At 42.1% G+C, this 25,462-nt stretch overlaps 1 protein-coding gene across 7 annotated transcripts in view; it reads right to left on the bottom strand.

Moving 5' to 3' along the window:
* TCF20 (transcription factor 20) overlaps positions 1-25,462 on the bottom strand; it is a 2,163,179-nt gene that overhangs the window by 774,212 nt on the left and 1,363,505 nt on the right. For 3 of the 7 annotated variants that reach the window (XM_044074657.1, XM_044074648.1, XM_044074686.1), the window contains exon 1: positions 7,079-7,096. The exons of 3 other annotated variants lie outside the window; for them this stretch is intronic. The gene's annotated coding sequence lies outside the window, so the exon portion shown is untranslated. Of the gene's footprint in view, positions 1-7,078; positions 7,097-25,462 lie in introns of those variants that run through there. One more of the 7 variants, XM_044074695.1, reaches the window with a different exon arrangement.

Raw genomic sequence — 25,462 nt, forward strand, 5'->3', positions numbered from 1 at the left:
GGCCTAACATTTTTGGCCTTCTTCTGAGGCGGCTCCTCGGAGGTACTTACCCCACTCTCCATACCTAACACGAAATATTAAAGCTTTTGGTTTTCTAAGTTTAATTTTAAAGCGGCCAGGTGGCTATGCAAAGTTTTAGGTACAAAGGACTGGCAGATGTCACAAGACAGTCATGGCCTTACCCTAAACAAAATATGTCTTCCACTAGCACACTTTCCCTTCCTAGCCGGCATTTACGTCTGGAAAGCAAGAAAGAATATAATCAAAAAACCCAAAAGGGTACTTATCTGCAGTGGACATCCGAAGTCAGACAAGCAAACAGATTCCCGGAGTTGGCTATCGGAGGTCCGAAGATAACTGCAGCAGAAAAGTTCTAGCTTGGGTACATGCAAATGTCACTTTATAGCTCTAACATGCAATGTCGCATGTACCTCTTATCCTAAGACTTTGGTATATCTCTATTCAAAAATAACCTTAAACATTACTTAAAAACACACTGGCTATGTGCCTGTACTTACTCTGACTGATTCTCCTATATCCTTAGGTTCAAGGATACTTTATGCTGTACTATGTTTGAATGTTTCTGATAGCCCATAAACTGTGTATGTTTTAAAATGTCAGACATTGTCATTGTACATGTCAATCTTGCGTATTTTCTAATGAATGCAATACTTGTATCTCACATGTATAAATGTAATGTATAGTCTATGCCTATTGTTGGTGCTTTTCTCCCCAGGCCTCTGCTGAAAATGGACATATCCAGTTGGACTAGCCAGGTCAACAAATATAAAATAAATAAATAAAATACTGGCCGTATGTCCAGTACTGCAGGCAGCCACCTCCCTACGGTTATGAATACTGCAACATGAGAATAGAAGGACATCAATGTGACTTCTGTGAGGGATATGCGAGAAGGTTCTGAGTGGAAATCTGAAGTAGGCACAGCAGATAAATTTGAAGCAGAAAAAAAAAACATACCTGTGTCACCCAAAAAAGGTGCAATTAGATTTGTCTTTGCTGCAACATGCTTTAAATTCTGAATGACTTCTGCTACCAGACGAAATGAGAAGGAAAAGCATAAGAAAGACTCCAAACTCCTTGAATATACAAATGTATCCACTGTGTGTACGCTGTGTGTTGGAATGACAAAATTAATTTAAGCACTTGCTAATGGTTGTGAAAATGAACCACAGACTGGCTTGCTCACCTCAAGATGCATGAACTACAACTGGGCTTAGGGAACACTCCAGAGATGTGAAGATACAGTGACTCAGCTTGTCTGCTGAAAGTCTAGATCTCCTAGGACAGTGATGGTTTACCTATGGCACGTGTGTCAAAAGTGGCACGCCACAAAATTTTGGGTGACACACCAGCGATCACCAACACCAGAGTTACCAAAGACACTGCTTTTGCATTTGTTGCTCATGTGAAGTGCACTGAATGATTCTATGCCAGGAGCCAGTTCAACAACACTGCTGCAGAGGTAAGGAAGTTATTAACCTCAAAACTATTTTGGTATACTTTCTCGATAAGAGTCTGCAAAGGGCAGTGCTAACATTGTTTTTTCTTCATGGTTACACTCCTGCAAAGGGCAAGTAGTCTGCATTTCTAAGCTTGTGCTGTCCCTCTTAATCCCTCCTAAAACTGGTGACTTTTTACACTTAATGACAATAATTAGATTTATAGACTTTACCTTAGAAGATGTAGTGTGTATCAATTCACATTAATTTTTTTTCCTGTCAGGGTCTCATATTAATAGTAGTTTAAAACTGTCCATGTCTCTTATTTCTAGATTTAACCCCGATGCATTGAGAGCTATGCCGTTTTATTTTTACTTATTTATTTTTGTTTGGTGGGGGGGGGCTACCAGCAGAGTCAAGTTAGGCATTTTCCGAATTTTTGACCCACCAAGCCCAAAAAGTTCACCATCACTGTCCTAGGAATATACAGGACTACCAGGAAATGATGGACTTGTGCATACCTTTTGCAAAGTATACCATCATGACACTGATGGTATGGATGGACAGTACTCTTTAAGGGAAGATTGTCCTGGAGGGCTTTGAGCAAGAAAAGAACTGCTCTCTGCTTAGTACACTGATATGTAGTCAGGACGAGGAAATTAGGGTTATAACACCTTTTGAACTGTACCCCAACTGTAGGATGGAAACATTCATAGCAAGAGATGTAAACAAACAAATATTCCAGCAGACAATAGTGTTTGATAATACCTTCCCTTGACAAACTGAAGCACTAAAACAATCTAAACGTTAAGACAACTGTAAAATGTGCCCAAAGGAACACTCACATATAATTTGGTATAAAGAAGCATTTAAACAAAGGCTCTCATAGATGGGCTCAAAGGTACATGACTGCTGCAGAGCAAGATGAGAAGAGATGTATCATTTGAAAACTTGAATTTTTTTCCAAAGGCAAATGGTCCAGAACATTGCTTAATCTAAGGATGGTTATCTGTTGGAAGAATATGCAATGTTTCCAAATTTAATGAAGCTCCTAAGGAATGAAAACCTGAGTAGACTGTTCATCTATCACATGAGTGTGTTTCTTGATGGGTCAGCCAGGAAAAAATGTACCTATATAAGGGAAGAAATGATTCCCCAGAGCCAGAGAGACCTGCACTCACTAACATGCACATCTTGAACACCCTGGGATCTGTGGTGATTCCAAATTGTAGTGCTTGGAAATGGTAATGACTGACCTCTACACAGAAGTACTTGGTATCTTCTGACCATTTTGACGTGGAAGAAAGCATCCTTTGTATCTAAAGAGCATAGAAGGAAACAGTGAACGGTGAAATATGAAAAAGATTTTGTATGAAAAGAGTGAGGCTACTGGGATATGAAACTGTCTCAAATTTCTCTAATTTGTTTGGTGTGTGATACAATTAGGAATAACACTTGAGTTTGCTGATCATCTAGAGCCTTCTGGATGGCTCCTTTCTTCAAGCAATTTTACTTCTTTTATTACCTGTTGTTTCTGATTGGATGGGACATCCTGCAAGTGTAATTTTGGTGGGATAGGCTAAGGTGGGACAGAAAGGGAATCGGATATATTTTTTGTAACTATGTCCCAAGCTGGTAAGTGTGGTGTATACCCAAGCTGAAATGTGGAAGTACAGAGTTTCCAGACTGCTCCTGAAGAAAGTCAGAAAAGACACCAGAAACACTTTGGACTGCCTACAGACTGGCCATGGACTCTCATGGACACCAGCTTCTGGAGACTAAGACCGACTTTCAAGCAGGCTCTAGCTGTTCTGGCAGAGAGCTGCAATGAAACACTGGTGACTTCTCTGCATCCTAGCAAAGGATCTCTAGGGAGGATGAAGACATTAATGCAGGTCTGTCCTTTCATTTCATTCTAATACTCATCTACTTCTGAACAAAACACAACACCTTTGAAAGTAATATCAACAAAGTTCACTTTAGTGAGAGGTATTGAGCATAACCAGGAGTGACAGCAGATGACAATGCCAGATCCTCTTGAGCGAACAGTTCTGTCATGTTGTACCTAATGTGAGCCATAAGCTTGCTCAAACTCAGACAAGGATGTCTGGCCCTTGACTTTTGAGAGATGTCAGGAATTCAATTTGTCACACACAGTCGTTCATGTGATAAATCATGTTCAAATACCACATGAAGATCAGATTATTCAGCACCCTGAAGGTCAAAGTGGAGGATGTAAAAACATTTCCTGAAGTCGTCTACAACTCTAGAATCTATGATGTGTAACTGAACACTTAAGAGACAGGAAATCTCTTCTGTACCTTACAGGGGCCATGATGTCTGGGTTTCCCCATGCTTTATACTGATTACAACTAGTAAAATGTCCACTAAAGAAGGGACCAACTAGACAGACTGCTGAGGTAGCCCACATGCTTTCTGAAGTCTGCAATGGAAAAAGATACTGGGTCTAGTGTTCAGTTTCCTTCGGTTACAAAAGCTGGAGAATTTCCACAAATTTAGGATTAACTAGAGAACATAAAGAAGCACCACCATCCCCCTCCATATCCTCCAAAGACGGGTCTCGTTCTAAATAATCTGTCTCCTACATACACTTTATAAGAATCTTTACAAGCTGACACACTGTTCGGTGGCCTCCACTGTGTGTTCTGAACACACACTATCTCTTGCTGTAGGCACACAAGTTATCATAAACTGGAAAGAGACAGAAGCACTCTAGGCTGCAAGTCAAACATCTGCTATGAGGGAAGGGAGTCAGATAGCTGATACTGTGAAATCAATCCTAGAAAAAGTCTATGCTGGCTAAAACAAGGTAATGGTTTACCAACAATGGCCTGTAAACAATGACACAAACATCTGTATGGCAGATGTCAGCAATGACATCAGTGTCACCGGTACAGTAAAATACACAGCTGTTATGGCTGGACAAGCCTGGGAAAAATGAAGGTAAGGAAGAGAGATAAGAGTTTGTGAAGTGTTTCATTTTCCATTTTAATAGCTGCAGCTAGTTTATTATACTCTTTTATACCTACATACACACAACACAGATACACGTACATGTCTCTGTATGTATAAATAAATACATGGACATATTTACACTCATACGGAAAGAGTAACTGAAAAGACCAGGTAAGCTCTGCAGTAATGACAGATGGCTCCCCCATTATCAATACTATCTCCCACCGATCTAAGGATTTCTCTGAAATGGTCTTTTGCACAGGGAATTACAGTTAAGTAATCTCACCTTAACAGTATATAATGGGGTCGACTTCAGAAGACTGACAAACCAAAAGACTGAATCCCAAAAGACTGAAAATTCAAAATACTGAACACATTTTTAATGCAAGGGGTAAGCTCCCCTGCACCCCTCATGGGGGGGGGGGGGCTGCCCCCCCCCCCACACACACACACACACACTTGCTAACTATACATACCAACTCCAACATTGCACAACAGTGGAGAAGGGGCAAACTTCATCATTTAGTATTTTGAATTTTCAGTTTTTTTGGTTTTTCAGTCTTCTGAAGTAGACCCATATGAATGATCACTGTTACAGCAGCCTTAGCTATATGGGTTATATCCTACTAAAGACAACAACCAGCCAGCTTTCAAAGCTTCATGGTACCTTCCACAAACTCAAATTGGTTAGTCAGCTTGAGATAAGCTGACTAGAAAAGTCAGTTTTGGGCGCCAAGCCCTTCAGAGGTTTCAAGCCAACATAGTGATGGAGGCTCAAAAATGTTAAAAAAAAAAAAAAAAAACTAAGGTCTTCACCCTGACAGAAAAAGCATACAAAAATAAGGAGGAAGGGGGCAACTATTGTGGCAGTGACCATTCGAACACCTAGTGTTACGGTAAAGTTTAATTACACAACGGTACTATGTTCATTATATAGATCACTTCTGCAATAGCCTTAGCTACACGAGTAGATTACCATAGCTCAGAGTGACTAGGAAGGATGAGGGTCCAGGAACTCTTGGAGAATGGTCCTAACAAAGCCTCTTCTAATTCTGGAAAAGGAAACTAGTTTTTAGCGCTTTGTAAAAGTGTGATTACAGAATACTTCTAAAATCCAATCCTTTCCAAAAAGCCACAGACTAAGTCAAGGACCTGGTAGACGGAGACTTGACCCTACCTGGAACTACCTTGTTCTGGTGGGTATAACAAAAGGTAATAGCATGAGACAATCACTTAGAAATTGTCTGTTTTGACAAAAGTTGCCTTTTTTTTTTATCTTCACAAGAAATGAACTGACCACAGTTCCTGAAATATTTTCTTCTGTCAAGATAGTACCAGAGTTGTCTGTGGACATCCAAGGTAAGGAGTTATCCTCTCTCCTTCATTTTTAGGTTCTGGAAAGAAGAGATTGAGAAGGACAGCTTGGAACTAAGTAAACCTGGATACTGTTTGAGGGATAAATGAAAGATTAGTTCTAAGGAAGCCCTATCTTTCTTGAAAACGAGAAAAGGTTAACCCACCATAAAAACTTACAAGTCAAATACTCTTCTTGCAGATGTCAGAGCAATTAATAAAACTGTTTACCATGTTAAGAGCATCAAATCAGCCTGATGAGCTGGTTCAAATGGAGCAATAATTAGTTCTTCTAACACAAAATATACATTCCAAGGAAAAGTCACCCGTTTCTCAGAAGGCTCAGAATGCAACACCTTTTTCAAAAACATTTTCATGTGAGATCACATTGAAACAGGAGGATCTATGGACAAACTTGCTGAAATGGCTGACAAATGAATCTTGACAGAGGAGAAAGAGAGGATAGTGGGCAGTAACTCACAAATAATGTAGAACCAGAGAAACACTTAACATTACACACGCATTGTACAAAACAGATTATTGCTGTATAGTCCATGTAAATTAAGTTTCATTACTGCATACTAACAACTGTACTCTCTCTTCACATCCACTACTGTATATCTAGTCTTTGTATTCTATTTTTCAATGCTGCATGTAAACATTTGTATTCTCTATTCTACACTTTCTTGTAAATATCTGTAAACTGGAGCTTTTCTCCTCGGGTCTCCACTGAAAATGGGCCACTTGGCTCAGCTGGACATACCCGGATAACAAATGTCAAATAAATAAACATGAATGGGTGCTGGTTCTTTATTTAGCATCAACTAGAAAAAACTTTTCCACTTACAAATATATAATTTTCTAACAGGTTTTCTTGTCTGCATTAATTCCTGCTGCATATCCCCAGAAAAAAGGTGTCTAAGCAGTATTAAAATTCTATCATCCAAGCAGTCACCTGCAGTTGTTTGGGGTCGGGATGCATCAAGCACCCCTTGTCTTGGGAGAGTAAATTCGGTCTGTGAGAAGATTTTGATAATTGCCCCTGGCTATTTTCAAAGTAAGAGAGAACCATTGCCGCCTGGGCCAGAAGTGAGTCGCCAAAATGATATACGGAGAGTCCTTCTGAATCTTCAGAAAGGCCAAGGATATTACTGGAACGGGTGGTAAAGCATATAGAACAATCCTGTCCAAGGGGATGAAAAAGCATCCATCTTTCATGACTTCTTGCATGGAGTCCTTGTAGATCAAAACTTTGTCAGTTGATTGTTTTGAAAGGAAGCAGAACCTACCTGAGGTATTTCCCACAGCTGGATCAATTCTTGAAGATCTTCTAAATCAATTTCCATTCGTGATGGCCTGTCCTGGTCACACTTTTGTTTTGATGGTATACAAGATACCTGTAAGAGTGACAATGTGTTGTAAAGCTATACTTCAGGCTACTGTGACTAATCTACACAGAGTAATTATCTGGTTTCCTTTGTTTATATAATACATCACTGTGGTACTGTCTGTAAACACTTCTAGATGTCTAGGGGTACACAGATAATTGAGATGGGTGGGAGCATATAAGTGCCAACATCTCTTATTTTACATGTTTTAGTTTATTTATTTAAATTTGTTGACCGGGAGTGTCCGACTGGACGTAGGTCCATTTTCAGCAGAGGCCCGGGGAGAAAAGCTCCGCAGTAAAATAAACAGACAGTCGTTACATTGGATTACATAGCGATTAACAATTTAACATAGCAATTGCAACATATTTACAGATGAAGAACATAGTACATCAGTAGACAATCAGAATCTTTATCTGTGAAGTACATAACAGACATTAACAAATGTTACAATGAAGTTCCTGCTGTATAATAAGTACTACGCTTATGAGCATCTGAGCTTGCTATAATCAAGGCAGTTAGTAGAGTGGAGAGAAAGGTAGTGGTTGGATGGGGTGGATGATATTAGAGTGGGAGTTGCAAGGGCATAGCCAGCATGTTTTTAGGTGTGCTTTTAGGAAAGTTTTGAAGTGGCTGCAAGATGGTACGGAGGTAATTGTGGGTGGGAGTGAGTTCCATAATTTGGCTATGGCGCAAGAGAATAGTGCTTCACCAGCAGAGTTATTGGCTTTAGTGATTTGCAAATGATTTTTGTTGCTGGATCTTAGTGGTCTGGTGGTGCAATAGGGTTGGAGTAGATTCTGGAGGGATGGGACATTTAGCGGATGGTTTACTAGTTTGTGGGCGAGTGAGAGTTGATACCACTGAAGGAGGTGAGGGAGTTCAAGCCAGCTCAGTTCAGCAAGTGAGAGACGGTGGTGACTACGGTAGGATGCCCCTGTGGCGAATTTGGCGATTTTGTTGTAGCAGGTCTCTAGCTTGCTTAGATCACATTGCCTTAGGTTGGTATACATTGGAGAGGCATAAAGTAGGGTGGTGATAAGGTGAGAATTTGCTATTGAAATCTTTGCTGCTTTGGTGAGAAATTGCTTATTTCTGTATAACGTTCCTAGTTTTTTGTGGACTTTTTTATGGTCATGGATATGTGAATGTCAAATTTTAGTTTATTGTCTACTTCCACTCCCAGCAATTTGGTGTGTTCAGTTGGGTATATAGTGGTGTCGTCTTTTGCTGTGATGTTAAAGTGAGAGTTGTTTTGAGTATGTTTGGTGGGTTGGAAGATAAGTAGTTTAGTTTTGTTTGGGTTGAGTATTAATTGGGCATCGGATAACCATGTTTCAACAGAGGAAAAGGCTTCCTGTGTGACTTTTTGCAGTTTGGGTAGGGACTGGGCTGAGCAGATGATGGTCGAGTCATCTGCGTATTGTATGTGTGCGCCATGTTTGGTGGCAGAGGCTAGATGATTGGTGTAAACAGAGAGGAGTAGGGGTGCAAGGATGGATCCTTGGGGAACCCCTATGGAGACAGGTAGTTGGGGAAATATGTCATTCTGCCATACAACAGATTGTTGGCGGTCAGACAGGTAACTCTGAAACCAGTTGGTGACGGATTGTGAGAAGGATAAATTATTGAGGACAGAGATAAGTTGTTTGTGTGGGACCATGTCAAATGCTTTAGATAGGTCTACGAAAGTAGCAGAGGAGAGATAGCCATTGTTTTTATGCTGAAGGATAGTGTTAGTAAAGGAGAGTAAGGCAGTGGTGGTGCTATGGTTTGGTCAGAAACCATGCTGAGTACTGGAAAGGAGGTTGTTAGTAAGTAGGTAGTCTGAGACCGGAGAGTGTATGCATCTCTCTAGTATTTTGGAGAGTGGAGAGAGAATAGCTATGGGGCGGTAATTGGTTAGTTCTGCGGAGGGTCCGCCTTTGTGGAGGGGAATTATATGTGATACTTTCCACAGTGTGGGAACGTAACATTCTGACAGAGATCGGTTAATCAAGATGGATACTGGGTAGGCCAGAGCATCAGCTGCGACTTGTAGGTATTCACTTGGGAGGTTGTCTGCTGTTAATTTGGTGGGTTTACGTTTAGTTAAGAGTTTTTTTATGTTGGAGGTAGGTACAGGAGAAAAAGAGAAGGCAGTAGGGAGATTACCAGTTGAAGGTGTGGGTTGGAGGGGAGGGGGGTTGTGTTGTTTAGCTAGTGATAGTATGGTTTGGATGACGTGTGTGTTGAATGAGGTAGCAATATTTTCTGAGGAGTGAGGGATGTTAGGATGTTTGGTCCATCTTTTATATTCAAAAGACCTTGCAATTTTATTCCCACAGACACTGCTCCCCAAGCAAAGTCACAGGCATCCACTGCGACAGATTGTGCTGAAGCTAGAAGGGAGAATGGGAAACCTGGATTATGACAACTTTAGTGTCGCCACCAAAACAATCCCCATTTTCATAAACCCCAAAACTGGGATCTGGAATGTCAGGGGATGTTGATGTTGGGACCATACTGACTTCAGGCAACACTGGATTTTTCCCACATGCAGTCTTACAAGAGAGATCAAGAGAATCACAGAAGCCATGAGACCCAATATCCTTAAGAGACTTCTTGGCTGAGACAGTAGTCTAAGTGGAAAAACACAGGAATAGATCAACATACAAATCTACTTTTTCCTGTGGAAAAAAATGTTTGAAATGAAGTGTCCAGGAGATACCCAGGAAAACAATCTTGTGAGGAGTCGGACAAATGTTTTTTATATGTTCTCCCGAAAACCCAGTCTATGTAGGAGATCCTTTACCCAGGTAAAATATTACTCACACTTAGACAATTTGCTTATCCTTGCAGAACGTTTTTCAAAGTAATAAAATGTTAATGTCTTGCAGTCTGCAGTAGGCACCAAAGGAGCTGGACATTTTTATGAATATCCTTGGATCACTGGATGAATCAAAGGGCAGACAAAATCTTAAACATCTGAAATATGGATCTACAGGAATCTGATGATATGCATCTATTACATCTAAAAATCACCAGAAAATGTAAATGGGGAATAAGGGATAAGTTGTGAATGGGTAATATTCTGAACTTGGGAATAGCTTTACTGGAAAAGCTCACCCAGACTCTGCCACAACTTGCTGTAAGGGAAAGGTTAGTTTGCTTTTTTGCTTTCTTGTATTACTGTTTTGCCTTCTATTTTGCATATTGTGATTTGTTTTCTTTACACTGTGATTTACTTGTACTCTGCTTTTAACTGTATATTTAAACTAGTAAACAGACCAGAGCTGTCTCTTGCGAGTCAAACAGAAATTGAGATATTCCCACCCTGGTGGTGTTGTGTTTTTAAACTTGACTGTCTTTCTAGTTTCCTGTCCCTTATGTTACTTTGACCACATATCTCCTTTCCTCTCCCCTTTCAATGACTGTTGTGAGTACGCACAAAATTATTCTGTGAAATCACTCCCCAAGCCACGGTGGTACAGCAGTAGCATTGTTGCCTCACAGCAAGAGGTTTTCCTGTTCGATTCTCAGCTGGAGTGCCTTCTGTGTGGAGTTTGCATGTCCTCCCCGCGGTCGAGTGGCCTCCGAAAGACGTGCGTAAATGGGTGTGCCTTCGCAGAAGGTTGGGCGTCGAGCTGGCAACTCGGCACCATAAAAGAAAAAAATCTACTGCCAATCATTAACGGACCAGAGTTCCGCTGTGGCGACCCCTAACTGAGAAAAGCCGAAAAGACAAACAAACTCCCCTTCAGCTATTTAAATATATTGGCCATCCTACTGTATTCCATACAACCAAAGTACAACGTGCCCACTCCCTTCTAATATATCTTCCACTGCAGCTCTTAGGATATTAACCCATTTTCCATCTTACTTTAAAATCTGCGCTATTAACTCCAAGACCACCCATTACCGGAGAGCCAAAAAATCTGCCTCTCAGGAGTCATCTTGCGCTTAGTGCTTCTGTTTTGCTCCTGGTGAGAGAAAGAATCAGAGGGACATTATTTCATGGAAACTGCTGATCAACAGAAAGCCTAACACTGACTCACAGGGGCCAGCTTGGAATTTGTGCTTATATTTTGCTCCTGGTGAGGGAAGAAGAGTGCATCGATTCCTGACTGTTTGACACTAGTAGCAACCAGCCAGTTGTCATTCATGAACTTTAAATTACAACTCTCTCCCTGCGGAGGACAAGAGTAAACCTGAACTTGTTAACCCTGACATCTTGACTATTTCACTACTCAATCATAAGAAAGGATAGACCTCTCAGAAAGGGTGGAGGAGTAGCACTTTTATACTCTTCCTCCCTAGTAGTTTCTCCCTACAACAAACCTATCCCATATTTTAATAACGCTGAACTTCTCCTTACTCTTCTACACATCAATAATCACAAACACATATGTATAGCTTCCCTCTATATCCCCCCAGGAGATAACATCTCTACACTTGAACTTATACTCTCTTGGCTATCCAGTAACATTAGCAATGAAACCATAATCCTTGGGGATGTAAACATTAACTGGGCCTCTATCCAGGCTCCTGCAAACACCAACAATATCAACCTCTACAATTTTTCACAACTAATCAACTTGCCCACATACCCAGCCAATAACCCCTCAAATGGGAGTATATTGGATTGGATTCTAGTCTCTCATCCCCACTATTTCACCAACACTGGTATCCTTCCCGACCCACTAGGTGACCACCTACCCACCTTTACCCACCGATTTCCCACCATCCATCAACAGACCCACAACATCATTACTATCCGTGACCAAAAAAACTTCAACCCAATAACCTTTTCTAACTCACTTAAAGCAGTAAATTGGACCTGTCTAAAAACACTACCTCTAGACAATGCCGTCTCATACTTTAACTCAACATTCTTAAAATTACTTGACTCTCAAGCTCCCCTACGGACTAAGAGAATAAAAGCTAAATCAGCCCCTTGGCTATCTAAAACTACTCTTTCTACCATGAAGCATAGAGACAAAGCATGGGCACGCTTCCAAAAACATAAGGCAACCCCACTCCTTAACGAATACAAAATGCTTCGCAACAAAGTTAAGAAACATATCTCTTGTGATCGACGGAACTATTACTATACACTCCAAAACCATAACAAAAACAACCCTCAAAAATTCTGGAAAGGAATCTCCTCTCTCCTCCACCCCAGCAAACCAGATACTCCCACCCCAGACCCAAATGCTCCAGAACTAGACTTAGCCACCCAATTTAATTCCTTCTTCATTGACTCTATTTCCAAACTTACCTCCTCTTTTTCTATCTCCTCCCCAACACCTAACACCCCTTCACCCACCCCCAATATCTCTGCATCCACTCCATACCCACCACCCACTAATCCCACTATCCCCTACTCTACACAAATCCCACCCACATCCTTACCACCCCAGAATTCAACACCCCCTGACTGCACTCTCTTCACTTTAAATCCCATTCCTACTGCTACCATTAAGAAATTCCTTCAGAAATTGAAACCTTGTACCAATGCTCTGATAATATCCCATCTTACTTTCTCAGTATTGCTGCTGAAAGCCTTGCCTATCCCATCAGCATCTTAATTAATCGCTCCCTACAAGAAGGCACAGTTCCCCAAATTTGGAAACAAGCATTTATCATACCATTACACAAAGGTGGTAACAATAACAGCATTAATAACTTCCGTACCATAGCCATCCTGTCCCCCATTTCAAAAATCCTTGAAAAATGTGTACAACTCCAACTTCTTCCTCATCTTCTAGATAACAAACTTATCACCCCCACACAACACGGTTTCAGACCTAATCATAGCACCATGACTGCCCTTCTCTCCTTTCTTGAAATCGTCAACAAAGCCCGTGACTCAGGTCAAATTGTTTCCACCATCCTCCTTGATCTTTCAAAAGCCTTCGATACTATCTCTCACAGTCTGCTCCTAACGAAACTCTCCAAACTCTACCTCTCTACCTCCTCTGTGAACTGGTTCTCTAGCTATCTATCAAACAGACATCAAGCTGTTAAATGGAAAAAAGCAATTTCCTCTTACCTAAATACCCCTACTGGAGTTCCACAAGGCTCCATACTGGGTCCTCTACTCTTCAATATCTTTATTAATGACTTCTACAAATCTATCCCCCTCTCGAGCATCATCCAATATGCTGATGATTCTACTATCATCTGCTCTGCCTCTTCTATCCCCACACTACAAAAACTTACTCAAGATGCCTTTTCCTCCACAGAGCAATGGATGCTAAGAAATCATCTAGCTCTCAATGCCACCAAGACCAAATTAATGTTATTTACTCCCTCAAAACTCACTCCCCCCAACATTAACTCATTCTTAGTTACCAGTCAAAATAACCTACCTCTCGAAATAGTGTCAGACACCAAACTACTCGGGGTCCAGATCGACAACCAGCTAAAATTTAATTCCCACCTCCAAAAACATCAAAAAAACACATCAAAAACTTGGCATGCTGTATAGACAAAATGCCTATCTTACATCCACCACTAAAACCACTCTAGCTACTTCCTTTCTTATCCCCTCCCTTCTCTATGGTGCCCCTCTACTTACAAATCTTCAGTCCTCTTTAAAAAAACAGCTCTCCTCATGTTATAACAAAATTGCTAAATTTGCCACCTCTCATAGGTCTTCCACCCACTACTGTATCTCCCTCCAAAAACTAAAATGGCTAGAACTTCCCAACTATCTCACTTACACTCAACTAACTCTAGCCCACAAGCTGATTCTAAACCCCTCCAACTGTCCCTCCCTTTCTTCTGCCCTCAAGATGCACCTACCAAACAGAGTCCTAAGGTCCAATAATCAGAATCTACTTGAAGTGCACAAACCCACTCATCCCCCAGGCAAAAACCTTCTTTCCTTCAGCCTCGCTCGCCTCTGGAACTCTCTTCCACCTAACATCCGCACTACCACTAATCATTCTACCTTCAAGAAATCTCTTTTCTCACACCTAGCATCTCTATGGGAGTGCTCATGCACCCACCCCTCATAACCTACTCTACTACATAACCAACTCAACTACATGCCCTTTAATTACCATAACCTACTGTTTTCATCTTCTATGTTTGCGTTTGTTGATTCTATAGCATATACCAAGGCTGTTACTATCAAATTGTAACAAACTTTTATATTTTGCTTATGTTCTTTTACTACAATGTACCTAGAAATTATTGTCAAATGTTAATGTACATTTATTCTTTTTTGGAGCTTTTCTCCCCAGGACTCCATTGAAAACGGGTTCTTCGTGGCAGTAATAAATACAACTGCAATAAATAAATAAATAAATAAATAAATAAATTCACACTCCAACTGTCTAATCAATAAAAAAAGGGACTGCTGCCATGGATATGAGCTCTCCCACTATGTCCCACAGTTGGATCAATTCTTGAAGACCATCTTGGTGGGTATGGGTATCCTGAGGCAATGTAGAAATTGTGTCATATTCACTGACAATCAATTAATTCTCAAACTGATATGGTATGTAAGAGATGTATTTACACAATGTCACTGAAGGCAAAGCACTCACAAAAAAAGTACACCTAATGTCAATAAGGTTGTCAGTGTTACACATGCTGCACCCATCACACACAATTCAAAGCAGACAGACCAATATATGCTGAGACTCTTAAATGTAACCTTCCTAAACCCAAGGTGACCAACTGTCCCGGTTTGGAAGTCTCTGTCCTGGAATCCCAAACGTTGTCTTCAGGACGTGGAAATGTCCTGGTTTAGACTGTTTAGTCTGAATGGTGATCTGGCTTCCAGGGGCAGCCCTCGGCCCGCCCATGCTGGCAACCAACTCCCCTGGCCAGCCCCAGGTGTGAGACACCGCGCTTCCCTATCTCCACTCCCCTGAGGGCCGGGAGGACAGGATGGCAGACCTGGCTTCCAGGGAAGCCCTTGAGTGCCCCAGTTTAGGGCCTGTAATAAAAGGGTCACCTTGGCTAAACCCCAATGATCTCCTAGACAACGTATACATACATACTGCAGCAGCCCTGAATGCAGTCTTTCAAAATGAACACATCAACACAAACCGCTACATCTCATGGAGCCTCTACTTCTAAGCACATAACGCAAGCCGCCACACAACCCAACAATCTAGGTATTGGAGACACCATTGTGAGACACACTGATGGCCCTCTCACCAGGCTGAGTAAGGAGAAAGTCTGGGTCAGTTGCTTAACAGGGGCCAAGTTACACATGCACTTAGGTCACTGGACCACAAACAAGTACCAGTATGACTCAGTCATAGTCCATGTGGGTGCAAATGACCTTGGACATACGTCCCTAGACTATATGGAGAGACACATCATGGAGCTCTGTGAATGTGTGTTCCAGGCTGGTATAAGCCTAGCAGTGAGTAGCATTTTACATTCTCCACAGAAGATGCCACAATACGAATAGACTAATAATTGGCTTAGTTTCTGGTGTCAGTCTAAGGGGGTGCAATATTTCTCAGCATGGAAGGAGATGGTCAACAGACCATGGTACTTTGCCATGGATGGTCTCCACCTCTCTCATCTTGGCTTTCGAATATTAGCTAAAATATCTTCTTCCCCAGAGTTATTTTTAGGCAATGCCAAAGTGAAAGTACTTACGACACAGCAAATCAAAACCAAGAAAATCTAAAGGTATTACCATTCAAAGCTAGGACTCTAAACAAAAAAACTCCACTACCTAGAAACTCTCTTCACCCTAGAGAATGCTGACATCTGTGCAGTCACTGAGACATGGTTTAAAGTCATGGAGAGCACACCAACAGTGCAAGTTTAGAATGCCTTCCACACATTTAGACCACTTACTACACAAACAAGGACTAAAGGTGGAAGTGTCTCGATTTACATGAAAAATAAATGTATTTCAAGGCTGGCCAAACAGGGAAATGCACTTGAGCTTCTCCACATTCAAATAACCAGAGGCAAAATCCAATACCACTTCTTGCAAGTTATAGGCCCCCCTCTATGACCCAGGAAACCCACACCATGTACTTAAACTTATTAGAAACACTCATCACCCAACCGGATACCATATTCATGGACTAGTTTAGATACCCCACTATTAACTGAAAATCATATATGACACCAAACATACAGGCACAGAGATTCCTGGATTTTTGTAAATACAAACTTCCTGGACCAGACTGTCAATACACCAATTAGGGTTACAACCACACTGTATGTAGTCCTAACTAATACGGGAGAATACTGCAAATCCCCTATTACAATGTCTTCCTTGGTAAGGTCAGACCACAAAATGGTCCCCTTTGAAGTAGAAATAAAACATGGACCTCCCAGCTAACCCTGGAATATTCAGGAAAGAATGTGTGTGTAAAATCTTACCATAACCATAGATGTCCTTCTATTCCATGTTGCAGTATTCATAACGTTTGGGGTTATCCTCTGCTTAACTACCTGAACGTCCGTCCTGTATGCAAAAGCTTTAGTCACTGCAAGGTATATGGGATGTCTGTGCGTGGGCCATAAAAGTGACGTCTGCACATACCTTTCCCCAGAAATGAATGCCCCAGTCCCAGAACAGCTACACAAGTCCTATGTCATCCAAGAAGGCATATGTATATATGTATATATATATATATATATATATATATATATATATATATATATATATATATATATACACACACACATATATATATATATATATATATATATATATATATACATACATATATTTACATATATACACATATATGTATGTATATATATATATATATATATATATATACATATATATATATATACATATAGACACACACACTATTTATATATATTTAATTATGGTATACGGGGGTAGGAGAGAGGGACAGAATATTGCAACATTGTAGAGGAGGACATCTATAGTTATTGTAAGATTTTACACAACTATTCTATGTTGTTCTATTCCCATGTTGCAGCATTCATAACTTCTAAGTGAGTGACAAAGCTCAAAGGAAAGAAGAGGGTGGTGGTATGGAACTATTTTCCAAGAATCCATGCAGGATTGCCCTAACAAACCCTGCTCTAGATCCGGAAATATGGTCCAGTTTGTAGTGTTTGGTGAAGGTAAGGACAGATGTCCAGGTAGCTGCCTCTAGAATGAAGGCAGTGTCCAGCCCTTTAAAGAAGGATACAAATAAGGCCATGGGTCTAGTGGAGTGGGCTTTCATTTTTGAGGGTAGATGTTTGCCACGGTAGGTGTAACAATAGGAGATGGCCCTGGAAATCCAGGCATTAATAGTCTGATTTGTCACCGCTTTTCCCAGAGCTCTGGCGTGAAAGGAGACAAACAACTGCTCTGATCAACTAAGGAACTTGGTCTTGTCAAGGTAGAATCTTAGTTGTCTGTGAACAAGGGAATGCAGGATTCTCTCACTGTCATTCTGGGGATGTGGAAAAAAGGTGGAGAGGTGACTACATTCGTTCAGGGACAGCTCATTGACCACTTTAGGCATGAAGGACATGTTGGGCCTTAGGGTCATTCTATCCCCTGTGGAAGACTAGGAAAGGAGGGGTGATCATGACGGCCTGGAGCTTTAACACTCTCCTGACTGATGTCAGGGCCACCAAAAGCAATCTCTTCCAAGTGCAATATTTTAGAGAGACTTTTGATGCTGGTTCAAAAGGAGCAACCATGAGCATCTCTAAACCATATTTCAGGTCCCATGGGAGTGGAAAAGGCCTCCTTGGGGCCTAAGATGCAGTACTCCATTAAGAAATAACTTCACTGGAAGTCAGGAAGCAAGAGGAGGGTCAAGAGGCAGACAAGCAGAAATAGCAGCTAAGTGGGCCTTAACAGAAGAATATGCCAGCCCTGCTTGCAACAATTCACACAGGTAGGGTAGCATTAAAGGGACCTCTCCTTGAAATGGATCTAGCTGTCTTTGAAGACATTAAATGGAAAATAATTTCCATTTGGACCAATACGATCTCCTAGTACTGGGTTTCCCTTGTCTCCTGCAGGACATTAAGCACAACCTCTGTATGAAGGTGTCTGAAAGGGATTCAAAACTCTATCACCTACAGGGTTAGGCTCAGAGATTCCAAATGGGGATGGATTAGGGATCACTTGTCCTGTGTGAAAAGGTCCACTCTGTGAGGTAACGTGTGATTGTGCCTGGCTAAATGTAGGAGGAGGGGGAACCAACGCTGCCTTGGCAAAAAGGGGATCAAGATTTTTGGTTTGTCCTGCTTAATTTTCAACAGGACTTTTGGTAGGAGTGGGAAGGGGGGAATGTATAGAGAAACATCCCCTTCCATGAGATAGAAAAGGTGTCCATTGTTCTTTCTAGGGGGCTGGGTGCCCTGGTACAAACCAGTGGAAGTTGTCTGTTCAGAGAGGAGGCAATCAGATCTATTTGTGGTTTACCCCACTTGTGGACTAGGTCCAGGAAAGTACAGTTGTGTACACTTACCAAAAATGCAGATGTTCGAGTGTATTCATAGGTTCATACTAGGCTATCTGCCCTAGGGCATTTATAAGCCTAGCCAGAATGTGTTTGGCTTTCGCCACCCATTTTAAATTTATTTTGTTATGCCCTTTTTCGAGGTTAGTATACTGTGCCTCTGTCTAACAGTGACACAGAAGTGATACCCGGGGTAAACCTACGATCTCCCATCCACTCATCAAGATTCCTCTTGAAGAGAGTCAATGAGGGACTCTGCCTAACCTGGACTGGGATTTTATTCCAGAGTGAAGGGAGCCTCTGGGTTATGAATCTGTCCCTCCAGCATGTCCTATTTATTTCAGTGCTGAGGTTCAAGTCTCTCGAGCACGTAGCTCGATGGGATTTGGATTTTCTGAGGTGCAGTATGTACATTAATTCCAGGTTGGACATGGCTTTATACGTCAGGCACAGATCGCCTCTGAACAGGCGGTATGCCACTGAGTAGAGCTGGAGTTTCTTTAACCGGGCAGCATATGGCATCTGTTTGAGCCCTTTGATCCTCTTGGTGAGGTACTTTTGGGGTCTTTCCAGTTGCTGAAGGTGTCTGGTAAGGTACATCCCAAAAGGGGCATTGTACTCAATTATGGGCCTGATGAGGGATGAGTAAAGAGGCACGATGACGTCCCCTGATCTACATGCGAATCCCTTCATGATTAGGTGGGCTATATAAAAGGTTTTTCTAACCACTTTGGCCACGTGGTTGTCAAATGAGAGATTGCTATCAACTTGGGTCCCCAGGTCCCTAATTACTTCTTCTGGACTTAATGGATTACCATCTATGTGGTAATTTGTGGGCACTTTGTTTTTGCCAAAGGGGATGACTATACACTTTTTGGCATTTAGCTTGAGGTCATGGCTCTGGCACCAGTTGTCTGTTTCTATGAGGCCCTTTTGGAGGATGCTTGTGTCGGCTGGAGAGTCGATTATGGCGCCCAGTTTGCAGTCATCTGCAAACTTGGTCAGCCACAGTCCTTCTGTGTTGGCCTGTACCTCCGAGAAATATATACCGAACAAGAGAGGTCCCAGGACTGAGCCTTGTGGGACACCACTTGTAACTGGTTTGGAGTCTGACATGGCTCCAGCAATTCTAACCATGTGGGTTCTGTCCTTGAGCCAATTTGCAATCCATCTAGTGACATAGGGGTTTATATTTAAGCTGGTGAGCTCATCTATAATGCCCGAGTGGGGTATTGTATCGAAGGCTTTTGCGAGGTCCAGGTTGGCTGTGTGGACCACCTTCCCCTAGTCAATGGCCTTGGTGACTGCTTCAAAGAAATCAACCAGGTTTAAGAGGCAGGATCTTCCCTTAACAAAGCCGAACTGGGTAGGATCCAGTGTTTGTAGGTCCCCAGTATCTTTATTTATGAGGTCCACGATGATCCTTTCCATAGCTTTGCAGACCAAGCTAGTCAAGCTTATGGGGCGATAGTTTCCAGGATCCGTTGAGGCACCACCTTTATGGAGAGGGACCACTGTTGCTGTACGCCACTCTTTGGGCACATAACCTGTAGTAAGGCTGAGATTGAACAGTAGTTTTATGTTTGGGTTTAGCTCTTCTTGGAGTTCATGTAGGACACAGCCCGGGACACCGTCTGGTCCCATTGATGCTGTGTTTTTTGCTTTGGAGAAGGCGGCTCTTACCTGAGCATCTGAGATGTCAGGGGGGCAGCACTCTGCTGGGATAGATATTTGCCCTTTTGGTGGTGGTGGTGGTGGTGGGGGGTGAGTTTGCGCTGAACCTGTCAGCTAGGATGTTGGCAATGTCTGTGGGTTCGGTGTATTTTTTGTCATTTTGGACTAATTCTGAGCATATCTGGGGAATTACCACCCAGGTTCCTAACATAACTAAAGAAAGCCTTGTGATTTATCCTTAGTGTCCTGTGCAATTTTTCTCTCGAAGCTGGCCTTAGACAATTTTATGTGTGCCCGTAGTTTTTTGCTAATACTGATCAGTGATGCCTTCCCTTTCTGGGATTTTACTCTATCATTTAGTAGCTTCCTCCTTCTATTCTATAGTTTGTTTATGGCTGGGGACCACCAGACAGGACGTCTGCCTTTGGAGGATTGGGTCTTGGTTTTATTTGGGATTGCATGATCCATGCATTCCTGAAGGTGTTCATAGAATGCGTTTATAAAGGATTCTGTGGTCTGGGCCGTATTTTCCACAGGCCCGGGGGCTTTGAAGGATTCCACCTCAGTTTTGAGGAGTGTGAAATTTGCTTTAGAGAAGTTTTTCACTGTGGTTTTCTGGGCAGGGGGTGGGATCGGGATGTGAATATCCAGTGAGATTAGTTTATAGTCTGATCTTACCAGTGAGGGATACACTTCTGGTCTGAGCATAGAGTCCCCATGTTGGTGATGATCAGATACAGTATGTTTTCCCCTCTTGTGGGAGTGGTAACAAGTTGTTCCATAGCATTTGAGTTTATAAATTCTAGGAACCATTGGGCTAGGGTGTTGGAGCTAGAGTAATGCTCCCAGTCTATGTTTGGGCAGTTGAAGTCGCCCAATATAATGGTGTTTGGAGAGACCTTCATATTTTCCAGTGTTCTCAGGAAGGCAGAGTGGGGCTCCTGGGTTTGGGAGGGTGGTCTGTAGCAGGCTATAAACTGGAAGGCAGTTTTACCCACTGTTAGTTGCACATGGATAGTCTCTGATGCTTCGTGCTTTGCCACCAACCTGGAGGTGTGGGTATCTTTGATGAACATCGATACTCCCCCTCCTTTTGTGGTTCATCCAAGTTTTGGGGCCGAAAAGCATGGTATGAGGTATAACCTGGTAGTGCTGGGGTGCTCTCGGGAGCCCTGAACCAGGTTTCTGTTACTGCACAGATATCGATGTTCTCCATGCTAAGGAGAGTTTTGTGTGTGTGCATCTTGAGGTTTAGACTTCTGGCGTTGAGTAGCATTACTCTTCGTTTCTCATCCCTTGTGATACCTATGGAGGTGGGTTTGTCTTTTGAGCCTTGCCTAAGAAAGGCACTATGGGGGTAGCAAGATCCTTTGCCAATATCCAAAAGCCCAGGGGTGACAGGTGCAAGCCGTCCCTAGCGAAGCATCGTGGCTTGTCGAGCATATCATCCCAAGCTGACAGGCATTGGATCCCCTTTGAATGACACCAGCACTTAAGCCAATTGTTGAAACTGATCATCTTGTCTTCATACTGTGGCATCATTCTTGGTGAGGGTAAGATGCTACTCAAGGTCAGGGTCATACCGGCCTGGGCTACATGCTCAGAGAGCTCTTTTATGTCTCTTTTCATGTAGTCCAGGGAGGTACGTCTCAGGTCATTTACACCAGCATGGACAATGACCGAGTCATATTTGTACTCGCCTTGGAGTGACCTGAGTGCTTGTGTTATGTGGCGGATCCTAGCGCCTGACAGGCTGCTCACCGTGACCCTCTCCTTGTTCAGCCTGGTGAGCGGGACGTCAGTGTGCCTGATGATAGAGTCACCTATTACAAGTGTATCAGGTGTGTTGTTTAGTCTTAAGGGCTGTGACTGTTCGGCACACTGGCTTTGTGAGATATGTGTTGCATGTGTTTTGTTTTGGGGTAGCGGCTGCTTGGGTGTCTGCTTTGGAGGTCTCTGCTGCTTCGGCAGATCTTTATTTAGAGCCTCCGAGTACGTTTTTGTGTGATTGTGTGTTTGGTTTGCTGTCATGGTAGGTCTATGTGAGACTGGAATTGTAGTGAGTGTGGTTTCCTTCTCCTCCTGACTGGTTATGCCAGTACTGAGTTGAGAGAGCTTAGCCTCCAGTTTGGCTATATGGTTGCATCTCTCACATGTGTTGGAATTTGTTGGGAGGAGGAGAGGGTTGTCTGTGTACATGAGGCAGTTGTAACATTGCCTCAAGATTCCCAGATTCACCAGCTGGACCGGAGAGGAGATTGACAACTCACCTTTGGACATGCTAAAATAATATTGGGAATTCCTTAATAATTGTAAACCAGGGCCAGTGGGGAGTGAGGGTGTAGTGCTTTTAATTTTTAGTGCTGACTTATATAATTGCTTTAGTGAGCAAGTGCCAGGTAACTAAGTGCAATGTGTTACAGGTAACTTAAATGCAAAAACGACAAACCGTAACTTTCTTTCAAGTGAAACAAGGAAATAAGTACAGTAAGCAATGCAGATATCACTAGTGATCCACAGAAGTGCTGAGAAGCCGCGTATTAGGTGGAATTAGCGTTCCAGGGAAATAACAAGCGAACAAACAACAAGCATATAAACAAGGCTAGATTCAGCAGGCCTGGATCTAATCTATGCTACAGCAAACAAGGTGTACCAATTTCAGTAAGATACAGTTCAAATATTCAGGCACTATAAACCTTTAACCAGAAATTCCCAGCTCAGAAGGGCAGAGTTCAGCCTCTTCTCCCACAAGAGTGCAGACCACAAACCTTCTTAATGTAAAATAACTGGCCTGAAGCCCAAGTGCTTAAACCAGAACTAATACACTTTAAGAATAACAGACACTGAGCTCTCAATCAGCAGTTCCCAACTTAGAAGGATGAAAGCTACCTGTCCTGCCACCACAGTGCATGCCACAAACCTTCCTAATGTAGAACAACTGGTCTGAAGCCCAAGTGCTTAATCCAAAAGACTTAGAATGATAGCTACACTTTAATCAAGTTACTACCAAGCAGTAATAAATACAATTGAATACTTTAGAGAATGCCTGGATTAGTGCTCAAGTTACACAAACAAAGCTAGATCCAGCAGGCCCGAATCCAGTCTATGCCACAGCAAACAAGGCGCACCAACTTCAGTAAGAAGCAGTTCAGATATGCATGCACTATAAGCCTTTAACCAGAAATTCCCAGCTCAGAAGGGCAGAGTCCAGCCTCTCCTCCCACAAGACTGCAGACCACGAACCCTCTTAATGTAAAATAACTGGCCTGAAAGCCCAAGTGCTTAAACCAGAATTAATACACTTTTAGAATAACAGACACTGAGCCTTCAAATCAGCAGTTCCCAACCTAGAAGGATGTAAGCTACCTGTTCTGCCACTACAGTGGAGACCACAAACCCTCCCAGTGCAAAACAACTGGTCCGAAGCCCAAGTGTTTAAACCAAAAGGCTTAGAATGAGTTACACCAAGCAGTAATAAATACAACTGAGTACTTTTAAGATGATGCAAAAGTAAAAAAAGTAGGTAGAAACACAAGTACAGTAAAAGCAGATGAATTTTTTTTTTTCCTGAATAAGTGCCGAGATCAAAGAAACAGATTTGAGTGCTGAAACTAGAAAACTGGCTAGTTATAAGAAAAAAAAAACTAAGCTAGAAGGCTTCCCTCCAACACAGAAGGTCTTGGGGGCTCAGAAGCCTACAAATAGTCTATACCATTTAACAGGAAAGGCAGGAAACAAGTTTAATTTTTCCCCCCGTTTCCCAGATGCTCTCTTTATACACAGTAGGAGTACCTGAAATCAGAATATGATCTCACTGCACTCAGTTGAGTGAGCAAATGAGATGGGCCCAGAAGGAGTATCCAAACACAAATTTACAAGAGGGGCGGGCAGTTGCAAGGCCACTAAGATTAACACCAAAACAAAAACAGGGTGGGTGGGACTAACTGAAGAGCAGAGTCAAAACTTCCAGTTAATATTCCTTCCACACAGTTAAAATCAATTTAAATACTGTATTTTTTTGAAAAAAAAAGAGCAGATAAAGATACTTAAATTCTCTTATACGTCCAGTTGAATACAGCAAGTCCTTAGCTGGCCAAAGCTGAGGTTTTTAAGCAGAAAATATTTCACACTGTACCACTTAAATAGGCAAGGACAGGAAATCAAAGAATGTGACTACCCCCACACCTGTAATTACTAGCAAATAACAAAGTTCAGCAAACTGACTAACTTCCAGTTCAGTTAATATTCCTTCTACACAGTTAAAATCAATTTAAATACTGTATTTTTTTTAAAAAAAAGAGCAGATAAAGGTACTTAAATTCTCTTATACGTCCAGTTGAATACAGCAAGTCCTTAGCCGGCCAAAGCTGAGGATTTTAAGCAGAAAATATTTCACACTGTACCACTTAAATAGGCAAGGACAGGAAATCAAAGAATGTGACTACCCCTACACCTGTAATTAGTAGCAAATAAAATTCAGCAAACACTGACTAACTTCCAGTTCAGTTAATATTCCTTCCACACAGTTAAAATCAATTTAAATACTGTATTTTTTTGAAAAAAAAAGAGCAGATAAAGGTACTTAAATTCTCTTATACGCCCAGTTGAATACAGCAAGTCCTTAGCCGGCCAAAGCTGAGGTTTTTAAGCGCACTGTTGCAGTCATTACATTAGGGTAATCTGCTGGCAGGTTGCCCTCAGTCGGCCTGATTAGCAAAGTCTTGGGTCCTGCGTCAGTTGCTTTCCCTTCTTCCATGACGTAAGGTCATCAGGGGTATAAAATATGCAGCAGACGCCATTACATCGGGTGGGTAACCAAAACTGCAACAGTGAATACACTCGAACATCTACATTTATGGTAAGTGTACACAACTGTACTATGTTCTCCGTGTTTCACTGTTGCAGTCAATACATTTGGGTAGACTCCCAAAGCTATGGTTGGGGAGGATGGATTTATACAGCCTTAGGAGCAGCTAAAAGGACCTGCAGGACAGCAATGGCAAAGCCTGCTCTGGATTTAGAGAAGAGAGGTAAATGGTAATGTTTGAACGTATGAACTGAGCTCCAGGTAGCAGCTCCTAGAATGTCTCTGGTAGGAACCCCTCTGAGAAAGGCTGCAGAAGTAGATGCAGCCCTGGGGGAATGAGATCTGATCCCCTTGGGGACAGGTTTACCATGGTGCATATAGCAGGAACGA

This window comes from Protopterus annectens, chromosome 1.part1 (genome assembly GCF_019279795.1).
Source record: "Protopterus annectens isolate FY-2018-M chromosome 1.part1, PAN1.0, whole genome shotgun sequence".
Taxonomy (NCBI): Eukaryota; Metazoa; Chordata; order Ceratodontiformes; family Protopteridae; genus Protopterus; species Protopterus annectens.